This window comes from Falco cherrug, chromosome Z (assembly GCF_023634085.1).
Source record: "Falco cherrug isolate bFalChe1 chromosome Z, bFalChe1.pri, whole genome shotgun sequence".
NCBI lineage: Eukaryota > Metazoa > Chordata > Aves > Falconiformes > Falconidae > Falco > Falco cherrug.
The window spans coordinates 62,151,844-62,162,970 of NC_073720.1; positions in this window are offsets into that span (position 1 = coordinate 62,151,844).

Consider the following 11,127-nt stretch of genomic DNA (forward strand, 5'->3'; position numbering starts at 1 on the left):
CTCATATTGCATAAAAGAAGGGCACAAGATTTCTCACTTGACAAACCCTACCAGGTATGTAGGTAAGTAGCACAAAGAATGATTCCTCTGCCCTTAAACCCCTGCCCTAAATAAGTCCCAGGAAACATCACTTTCATTTCTTGTTTGGGGCAGGCAGTGTTTAAACTTGAGCAGTGAGGCGCTGGGATCTCTGTGTCCACCCTGTAGCTGCAATAACAGTGTTCCATGAGCACTGTGAAATTCAGGACAAACACCATTATATACATTCATAAAAATACAGCCTTTTGAACAATTGATGGAATATGAAGTCTTGCAAAAGCTTAAACATTCAGGTTCCTGACCTTGTTTGTCAGGCAATATATACCCAATGAGAATGTCATCCAGATGGCACAAGAAATTTAGATACATTTATGCCTGGTTTTCTAAACACCTTTTTGAAACACAGTTCTTGAACCATTCTGACAGCAGACAGTTTTCCTAGAGAACAGACCATTCCTTTTCCCACTCTTTAGTCTGTTTAGATACATATATCATGCACATCATGACATAAATTACCCCCTAAGTCACTTAAAGTCATTATATATGTATAAATCACTGATTAATCAAGTAAGAGGGAGGGCTCAGTGAACTCAAAACCTGTTTTAAGACCTTTAATTATAATTTTAAAATGGCTTATACAGCTACATCACAATCCCACAGCTGAGCAGTTTCAATCAAGACTAACCGCAGTTATAAGCAGTCCAAGTGAACAACTTCATGTCTTCTGTTTCTGAAGATAAGTTTCATGCTACTGCACATTAGCTGATTGGTCCACAGGCAATATAAAAATATGCACTCATTTTCAGCTGATACCAGTGTTTGGAGCACAGAGCCATTAACATCTTAACTTGTCTCCTAACCAGTTACTGCCAGCAGCTAGCCACTGATTCAGCAGCAGTACCAGAACCTATCTGAGGTAAAAACCTGGGAGGGGGTCCTGGACAGATTTAAGAAAATTAGCCAGGGGAGAAGAGGGGGTGGGATCTATACCAGCAACCAGTATGAGCCCTGAGGAGCTCAGCAAAGCAAAACAACCATTATTTAGAGGGGTGAAAATGTAGTGCCCAGGCTTTGCTTGGAGCTCCGTGCCACCTAAGACCAGCCCTGCCTCAGTGTTTCAAGTATCAGGCCAGCTCAAAACTTGTGAGAAACGTTAAGATAGTCATCTGTTTTCCAAATCCATTAGGAAACTGAGATTCTTTTTACTTCTCTCTGCAAGAAAAAACACAGGTCAAGCACGGCAAACGAAAACTTGCTGACATAAGCTCTCATCGCACAAACACTTATGGACATGTTTAACTCAGGCGTGTAAGTACAGGACCAGGGCATTAAAGGCATTTTTGTCCATTGCCTGTTTGATGAACTACCCAGTGCAATTCACTGCAGCCACTATGAACCAGTACACCTTCATCTGAATGACCTGTTTTAGCTGTAATCAAGTATTTTCAGTGAGGTCATATAAACAAGACACTGAGCTCCACAAGGGGCTCGTTCTATATATGAAGTGGCCTACAACCATACTCTAATACATAGACAATGAGAATAACTGCCCAAAAGAAACAGGTTAGTATGCCTGGTTTCTCACTAGTTTTTAAACAGTTTTGCTCACAAACATTTGCTGCCAGTAGTTGAGCATGTAGTAAGAGGCATGATAACCTGTTTTAGCCATTATCACTATCATTTACTTACCACTGTTATTTACTGGTCTGTAGAGACGCAATTCCTGTGGCTTAGCCATGTGGGCTTCCAGGGAATGAGTAAAAAGTTAAAGAAAGCCACAAAGCAGCCCCTTCATCTTCCTCCCCATGCGAAGACAAGTCTCCTGCACTCAGCTAGCCTGCTTGCACAGTGAGCAGAGGAAAAGTCTGAGGTCTAAGCAAGAAGTTCAAAATGAAAACAGAAAGCCATAGCACATACTCCTGGGCTAAATGTATAACCCCGGATGTACTGTCCATTAAAGAAAACATTCATTTCAGGAGTGCTGTTCAATGGTTATTGCCCAGTAGGGTCTGGGGTGTTTACAGGAAAAACAAGGTACACGTCCTGCAGCAACACTGCACTGCTCTGGTTCAGCGTGTGCCCACCTGCCCATACATCACTGCCCCCAGATGTCTGCAGTCCTTCTAGAGAGATTCTCCAGATGTTCAACATACTATTCAAAGCTATACTTATTTGTGTCTCTTCCACCATAAAAGAGGACCAAAGCAAGCAGTGGATCAAAAATCATTTCCACATAGCATTTTACAGCATTCAGAGGCTGAAGTCTGAGTGTGCTACAAAAGTGCAGGAGTTCACACATCTCACTTCACTAATAAAGGTTTTACTTAAAAGACACTCACAGATACTGTGATCTAATGGTTTCTCCAGACCCTGTGTTACTGCTACATATCATACGTGTATGCATCCACTACTGCACAGTAACAATCCACAGTCAAAAACATTGTAAAAATAAATTTATTCATACACTGATCAGGTTTTTATTTCCTCAGAAAATGTAGTGACTTGATATTATGCTTATGCAATACACTTAGAGAAACCTTAAAGTACGACATGCCAGTCAAATTCACTTAAATATGAGAAATGTTAAATTAAGGCTAATATGCAGATCTATAATGCAGTGATAACAGAAGAAACAAAAACCCAAACCCAAAAAACTTCAAAGTCCCCAAAGTACACTTGAACAGCCGATTACATTTATTAGTATTTCTATAGCAGCAAACACATTGAGGACCTCTGAATTGACAGGGCACTGAGTAATAATCCATTGTTCTTTTTGTTTGCTTAACAAGACCCCAAAATATTGCAACACTGCAAACACACACTTAATAATTAAGAAAATCGTAAGCATCTGTCACTTTCTGGTTTTTTATTTAAAAAGCATGACATTAAATATACTCCCTCCACACAAAAATACCAAATAAAGTTTTCAGGTTATTTATTGTAAATTACAGAGCTAAAACTGTATACTTCTATAAAAACAAGAAAAAATTCTGTCTTTAGCTACTGTTTATTGAACCTCATTTTGAGTGCGATGTGGTTTTACAAAGTCTCTGCCAAGATTTTGACAAGTTACCCCTACACAAAGAAGAACCAGATGATCCTGTTTTATTTTGCTTACGCTCAGCTTCCTCCACAGAACTTAAATATGCTTTAATAGGAAAGGTAATTGGTTGGTGAGATGTAACAATCTGAGTTACAATAAAATTCCCAAAAAACGTTCTCTCCAGGACTTTAAGTCATTCTCTGACAATTTAGATTGTTACCTTGTGGCCTCCATCAGCAGAAAAACAGAGGCTGTGAATATCTGTGGACATTTAGGAGGTGAGTTTCCTGTGGAGAAAAATGTATCTTTTTCAAAGAATACTGCCTAATGGGTAAACTGTCACCTTTATTAGTAACACAGAACTGACTAGACCCATGGTTAAGTACAGAAAAGAGAAGATGCTTGTCTCTGAACTACTGCATCCTTTCCTAAGACATTAGAGGAGCTTCAGAAGTATCTCTTTGGAGTAAGACAACGAGCAATGATGTGCCAAAATCTTCGTGTCCAGGGAGCTGGTGCTATGCTTGTTCTGAGGCACTAGATATACTCCCATATACTTGTAAAAGGCAGTTGTTCTGAATACACTTAGTGCAGTGTCTTTTACCCCAAAGATAGGCTGGCCATGCTGACTGGCAAATTACAAGGGATTCAGGTAATCAGTCAGTCTGCTGCTGTTTGAGCTCTGTGCTGTTCATACACAGCAGAAAACATGTTTGCCTGTAACTATCATCTCTTCTTTTCCTCTCCTCCACTTTCTGAATCCAGAAAAAGTTCTTGGGGGCATCATTGCCAAGAAATCCTCAGCTCTTTTTCATCATAGACCTCTACACACCATGGAAATAAACCCAGGGATGCACTAAATGTAAGCAATGACTTAGGCAAACCAAACATAGGTGGAGAGAATTCCCCCAGCCAGAACTCCAAGCCAATTCAGGGAGATAACCAGTCAAGACCTAGTTAAAGTGACACAGATGCCAATTAAGATGAAAATTTTAAAAGGAGCATCTCCTACCCACAAAAGAAAGATGTTTATGTAGACAAGCCCTCAGTGGGAAGCTCTGACAGACAAAACTACTGATTACTGTTACGAAGTTCATTAAACTCATTGCTGTGAACCTTAATTTTAAAAATGTCAGGTCTGAATTTTTTTTCGTCAGGTATTAGGTTTTTATTCTGTTTGTCTTCTGATGTCTGGATATTACATCTGCATTCACAATTGAGATCTTCAGTGCTAACCTTAAATACAGTTACTAAATTAAAGCTGTTGTTCTCATATAGCTAAATCAATTTCTAATGTTGCGAGATCTAGAGTAAAATAGCATCAGCTGTAGTATGCAGCAAGATCTCAAGCTTTGGATAATTGGAAAATCTAGAGATTTTCTAAGACAGTTTGTATCAAAGTTTTCCCTTCCTGGAAAAGCAGAAAACTGTAGCTTGAATTCAAGAAAATGCAGTCATTGTCTGCAGAACATTGCTTATCGTGAGCTATGTTGAGATGGGACAGTGACGGGATGCTGTAGGTTGTGTTAAGAAATAAGTCTTTTCTTCAGTGGCCACACTTATCTATGTTGATTTCATAAGCAAAAGGACTCCAGCAGCTCCCTGCAACTGATTAAGGAAATAACCAGCTTGTCATATATCTTGTAGACTCAGGTACTTGATAGGTGAAAATACAGACTGAAGCACGTTGCTGTGACTTCACGTTTCCTCCTGGTGTTAAAGGATAGAAAGGATTACCTCCAACTTCTACACCAATCACTGGAACTGTGTGGCACTGAGACTGCAGAGGGATTGCTCCAGTTCAGAGCCAAACTACACCACCAAACCACCTGACTGATTGCCTGTTTATCACATTCCCTTGAACAGGGGGAACATTTCTTGCTGCAGAGGCCAGGAACTGTGATAAAGCATATTTTCTGGAATTATCAAGTCAGGCTGAACAACAGGAAGATCTGGAAAGTTTGCCCCTTTTCCGGGAGTGTGTTTGTAAGTGTGGATACACCTGACTGACATGTTTGTGTGTGCATCATTAGAGAGCTTTTGATTCTTTCCTTAGAACATAAAAAAAATATATATGTAAATGAGACCTGCATGGGACAGGAAGTCCCTTAATAAACCAAAGAAATTAACTGAACTTGCCTTCAGAAAAAAATTTTCTCAGCCACTGAAGTTATTTAAGAAACCTGATGAGGTAAATAAGAGATTCACAGCCTTTTTGAACTCCGGGTACTGCGTCTTTTCATATTGTCATAGTATAAGTCTGACACGGCCTTTAAGAATATAGCAATACTTACTGCTCCTCATCATTCTGTATACCTAACAGTCTAACTTCTTACTACCCTGCTTTTGAGTTTAAGTCACTCATTTATGCTAACACTCTGCTGGCTGAAAAGCAGCTCAGTTTCCAATATAGGGGAGGAGAGAGGAAAATACAAGGAAAGGGCAAGAGAAAGGGGAGGAAGGAAAACAAACTGATGTTTGTTGTTGGGACAGCAAGAACTGCAAAGTAAGTATACAACACAGAGGTGAAAGCTAGGAAAATAACAGAAACAATGAGAGACCCATCAGAGAAAACAGAAACAAGGAAGAAAAGTGGAGGAAAAAAGCCTATAAACTGAAAAACAGAAAGACGATGAAGGTATAGTAAAAATGCTCTAAGCAGGAGATGCTTCTGTAGAAGCTGGACCTGCCAAACAGGGACAGAAAGACAGGATCAGACTGGGTCATGAAAATGTAAACAGCTTTGATGGAATTGAAGTGTAAATGCTGCTTGCACAGGTCTTATCCTCCAATGTAACATTTCGCCCTGAAGGCAACTGGAGTGTGGTCTAAGCTCCATGGGTGTTCCTCCCTGTTAACTGCTTCCACAGCCCTCCTGTGCTCCTCACAGTCCCAAGCTACCTTGCTCGCCTGGCTTCTTACTTGTCTATGTGGTCTAACACCGTTTTTAAACGTGTGCTTCTGGTGTTTTAGGCATGGAGTTAATGATGTCTCCCACTCTAACTCCTCCTAACAACATGGGTTAAACAGCAAGGCTTATACTAGTTGCTCACATAGTCCTTTTGGCATTTGCAAAGCTGTTTTTTTCACAGCTGAATGTACAAAATGAAGCAACTGCTGATGAAGCAAAATATGTTTCTGTACCTTGAAAATAAAAATTGATTTTGTCAGTTTTGGAGAACAATGTGTCCTACATTAGAAGTTGGTAGATGATCCTGAATATCTCAGCGTTACAGTGTACACCTCTAGCCCACTATGTATGTATTATATGCAAATCGACTACACCATGGACATTCATATATTTTCTAGGACACAAAAGTAGGAATGCTCCTCAGCTAACACAACATGTAAAATGTATTACTGTTCTAATATATGCATGTTTTAAAATCCGCCACATTACAGACGAGCACAGATTGCCAGGGATTGACACAGCAGTGCTCCAATGATGTAAGAGCTCTGTACACAGCACCTGTGAAGAGAAGATTAATGAGATTAAGCCATTCCTACCCTACTATTCTTTACTACCTGATAGTCTTCCATATTCATAAAATCAAGTTCACTGATAATGTTCCCATTGCTGCTAACACTGAATAATCACAATGAATTCCTAATTTGCTTGTGTGTGAATTTTATATCATGTTCATGCTGTTTCGATAAGGTCTGGATTCCTAGAATCCTCCTTCATTGCCAGAACAGCATACCTGAAATACCATTTTGAATGGTTGCTTATTTATGCCTAAAAGTCTGTTAACCCAACCGATGCTCATAGCCAATTCCTACATCATTCCTTGCATATTTATAGACAAGTATTTGCACAGACTATAATGTTACTAAGTTTATTGATTAAAATTTAAGCTTAATTATGTCTGCTTCTTTCTGTACCATTGAAATTAATTGACTATTAAAAACTAAGTAAAAGTATTGGATTCATACTGCTGTCTTTATAGATGTGTAAAGAAAACGAGGAAGGCAATACTGACGGCATACCAATCATTACCAAAGCTTTACTTTTTTTGTAAAAGATGTAAGCATGGCAGAGAGCTGGTTGAAACAATTTTGACCTTTTCAGAACAATAATTGGGTCTTCTAAAGTGATTGTTTCATCTGCTACTTCAATGCTTTGAAAGAAAGCATGACACTACTCAGCTTGGTGTCAGCATGAAGTTTCAGGGCCAGGATCTCATTTCAGGAACGGATTTAAGAAGCTCACACACTTCTTGCTCCTTCCCGTGTAACACTCCTGGCCTTGGAACAGCCAAGTTTAGAATACTGTTGAGCAGAACTAGTGCTGGGTGCAGGTGTCCCGGTGCTGGCAGGCCGGGCTGCAGGGGTGGCCTCTGTGGATAGAGGATGGGTCTGCCCCACCCCACCAGCTCTGACAGACCCACTACAGGGCACAGCTGAGCCACCCATATGACTCCATAATAACGTATTTAAGAAAGGGGGAAAATGTTGCACAGCAGCTGTGAGGGAGGACGAAGAAAAATCTGAGAAACAGCCCTGCAGACATCAAGGTCAGTGAAGAAGCAGGGAGAGGAGGTCCTCCAGGTGCTGGAGCAGACATTCTCCTGCAGCCAGTGGAGGAGATCATGGTGAAGCAGATTGTCCCCCCACAGCCCATGGAAGACCATGGCAGAGCAGATAACCCATGTAGCCCACAGAGGACACCATGCTGCAGCAGGTAGAGATGTTCTGAAGGAAGATACAGCACCTGGAGCCTACTCTGGAGGGCTGTGGCCCCTGGAAAGGAGCCCAAACAGGAGCTGGCGGGACTTGTGACCCCACAAGGACCCATGCTGGAGCAGTCAGTTTCTGAAGGACTGCACCTCATGGAAGGGTTTTCGTGAAGCAGTCAGTTTTGTGAAGAACTGCAGCCCATGGGAAGGACCCACACTGGAGCAGTTTCTGAAGGACTGTATCCCATGGGAGGGACCCCATGCTGGAGCAGCAGAGAATTGTGAGGAGGAAGGAGCAGCAGAGAGAAGCTGTTACGGACTGACTCCAGCGCCCATTCCTCATCCCTCTGCACTGCTGGGAGCTGGGGCCAGAAGTAGGTAGAAGAGTTCAGAATGAAGGAAAGTAGCTGAGCCTGGGAAGAAGGCAGGGAGGTCTCTTAGCTTTTGGCTCTGTTTCTCACCATCCCACTCTATTTTAAATTGGCAATGAATTAGGTAAATTTTCCCCAGCTCAAGTCTGTTTTGCTCATGACAGTAATTGATAAGAGATCTCCCTGTCCTTATCTTGACCTACAAGCTTTTCATCTTATTTTATGCCCATCCAGTTGAGGAGAGGGAGTGAAAGAGCAGCTGGGTGGGCATCTGGCACTCAGTCAAGGTTGGCCCATCACAGAATTGATGATCGTTCTGCTGATGTCAAAGTGAAGTCTTAGGATCATGGTGTCACAGGATAAGCTTCTAAGGAGTCTCAGGAAGTTTCTAGGTCAAACTCCTCCTCAGAGAACAATTAGCTATGAGGCCAGACGAGGTTGCCTTAGGACATTATTCAGCCCAGTTTTTAAAACATTGAAGAATAGAGACTATGCAGCTTTATACTCCCACACAAGTAAATGACAGCCATGAAAGTAGCATATTGTTTGCATCTGTATAAACACGCACAAGACAGCCCTCAAATCAGGCACCATCTTAGTTTGCATGAGTTTGAACATACCAGGATTCTCTGACCACAGAGCATTCACTTCTGAAGCTTCTTCAGCACAGGTATGTCTGATGCCCCTTAGACAAGCCTCATACAAGATTAATTATTTGGCCATAATCACAAAGAAAAATCGCTAACAGTGTGAGCTTTCATTTTACCTTCTATAAGAGCGCAAGCTTTAAATTCATGGAAGAAACCTAAGCAACTGAACAGTTTCTGGGTTTTGAGGTTATTGAAACACGTACAGATTTTGCCACAATCTGCACAGCATTTGTGGGATTATCCTGTATATTTCTTCATAGGCAGAGACATACCTGGTAAAAAAATACTGATAATTTATATAGTTATAATTAAATTATTAACCTTGACAAGAGTTTGATTGCTGGTCAGTCGGGAACTCCAGCTTATTGAGAACAACACTTAGAAAAGTTCCTCCATGCAAGTTTTTTCCAGGATGTCCCTCCATGGTATCAGCTTGCTCGAAACAGCTTGCTTTAATGAAGAATCCTTTTTCTTTTCCTCTTCATCAAGGGCTGGATGCCCTGGCAGGAGCACCACCATCTAGAGGACACCTAGCCAGAAGACATGATCCTTGAAGCCAGCCTAATGCCACAATCCATCTTGTGAAGGTTGTTTTCAAATAAGCCAACAGCCATTCATCAGGTCCAAGCACAATGAGTTCAGGGCCAGAGAAGCCAATGATTCTTTATCTGTGGAATTGGTTCATAACATCTAAAGCCATTTCTAACGCCTGCAGCTGATCTTGCATCCTTTTATACCTCCTGATATTTCATTACTCAGTCTTCTGAAGGGCAGCGTGGACAGTAATAATCACTTTGCAGGGGGTGTGTTATGACACAGTGTCAGTAGCAGAGCAGTGGATTAGGAGCAACGGTCATTTCTATCTCTATGTTTCTCCTACCTAGTAAGACAGATTCAGTGAAAATGCTGCTAACTCTGCCACCTCAGGGTGGGACTTACTGTTCCAGGTCAGTCCCCCACATATTGCTTTATGTGGACTGGGCACATAAAAATTACTTGCAAACAAACATGATTTCTAAATTAAGCTTGTTCTTTCTCAGCAGCCTCCTGGGGCTATTCATTCAGCAGCAGACTAGAAAAAGAATCATGAGGGTTTGATTTTCATATGCCATTTGGAAAAGAGACTCCCCTTTTTCTTCTGTGTTGTTAATCAGCTGACAGAAAAGATCCTAGGAGCAGCAAGGTGCCTATGGCCCTTCTTCCTTCTCCAGCAACTAGTGTGAATGGTTAGAAGAGTGATTAACTGATCGTTTTATATCACAAAGTCCTTCAGCCATACACCATAGAAATGGTTGCCTTTTTCACAAGATGAGTTTCCCACCAGACCGTTTCCTTCTGACATCCAGCATTGGTTACCACTGCCTCCAGAACCAGCATCTGCTGTATACTAATCTGCCTTCAAAATTCTTTTTCCTTCCCATCGTAATACAAATCAAAGGAGTTCAGCTTCTGATCCTCTGTGATAGGAAAATCTCACATCTACTTATAACAATACTATAACAATAACAAACATTTACAAAATCATTAAGGGAAATAAAACATAAAATTTAGTATTTCAAAGCACTGTGAAAACATAAATCTAACTGATTGATCCTCACAAAGAGGAGCGAGTGAGGTGAACAAAGGTCATTCTGCTTTTTCTGTAGTGGAGAAAGCTGAGGTATAGACTGCAATTTCACCAGGGAGTTATGCTGAGTCAGTGGAAGAGTAGGAATTGTATATCAAATGCCAAACTTTTAAGCATAAACAAGTTGTTTATTGCCTTTTGACATACCATTTCTCATTATTTTCACCATAAAAAATGTCTAACATTAAAATATTAGTGAACATGATAACTCATGACTTCTGAGAGAGTGTAAATGTGTTGTTAAAAGACCCAGAATATTACAAGGATCACACACACACGGGCGCGCGCACACACACACACAGCCACCCATCCCCCTGTTTACAAAAAAGGCAGATTTCAGATCTCAGATTACCAAAGCCAAAACAGTTAACACTCAGTATGCTGACATTCATTCTTAATGTTTGTTGTTTGGTTTCCATGTACTAAAAAAATCCTATGTGTCCCCTATGTTAGTATTTAGACTTCTAGGTCCACAGGTCCATAGGGGTAACATCAGCCAGATTTTCCCTGAAGGGAGCAAGTTTATAGATCTGGAATTCAGCCTTGAATTTTGTTTCCTTCAACATGGAAGAAGTGGTAGGGAGACTGTGTGCTAACCCGTCCATGCCTGTACAATAAAAATGAGAAACCAAGCATTTTAATTTGACATCTTACTCAACATCAGAATAATATGTTCCTGCTTTGTTGTGTATAATCTAGGGTCTTGTGATCAACCCAATTT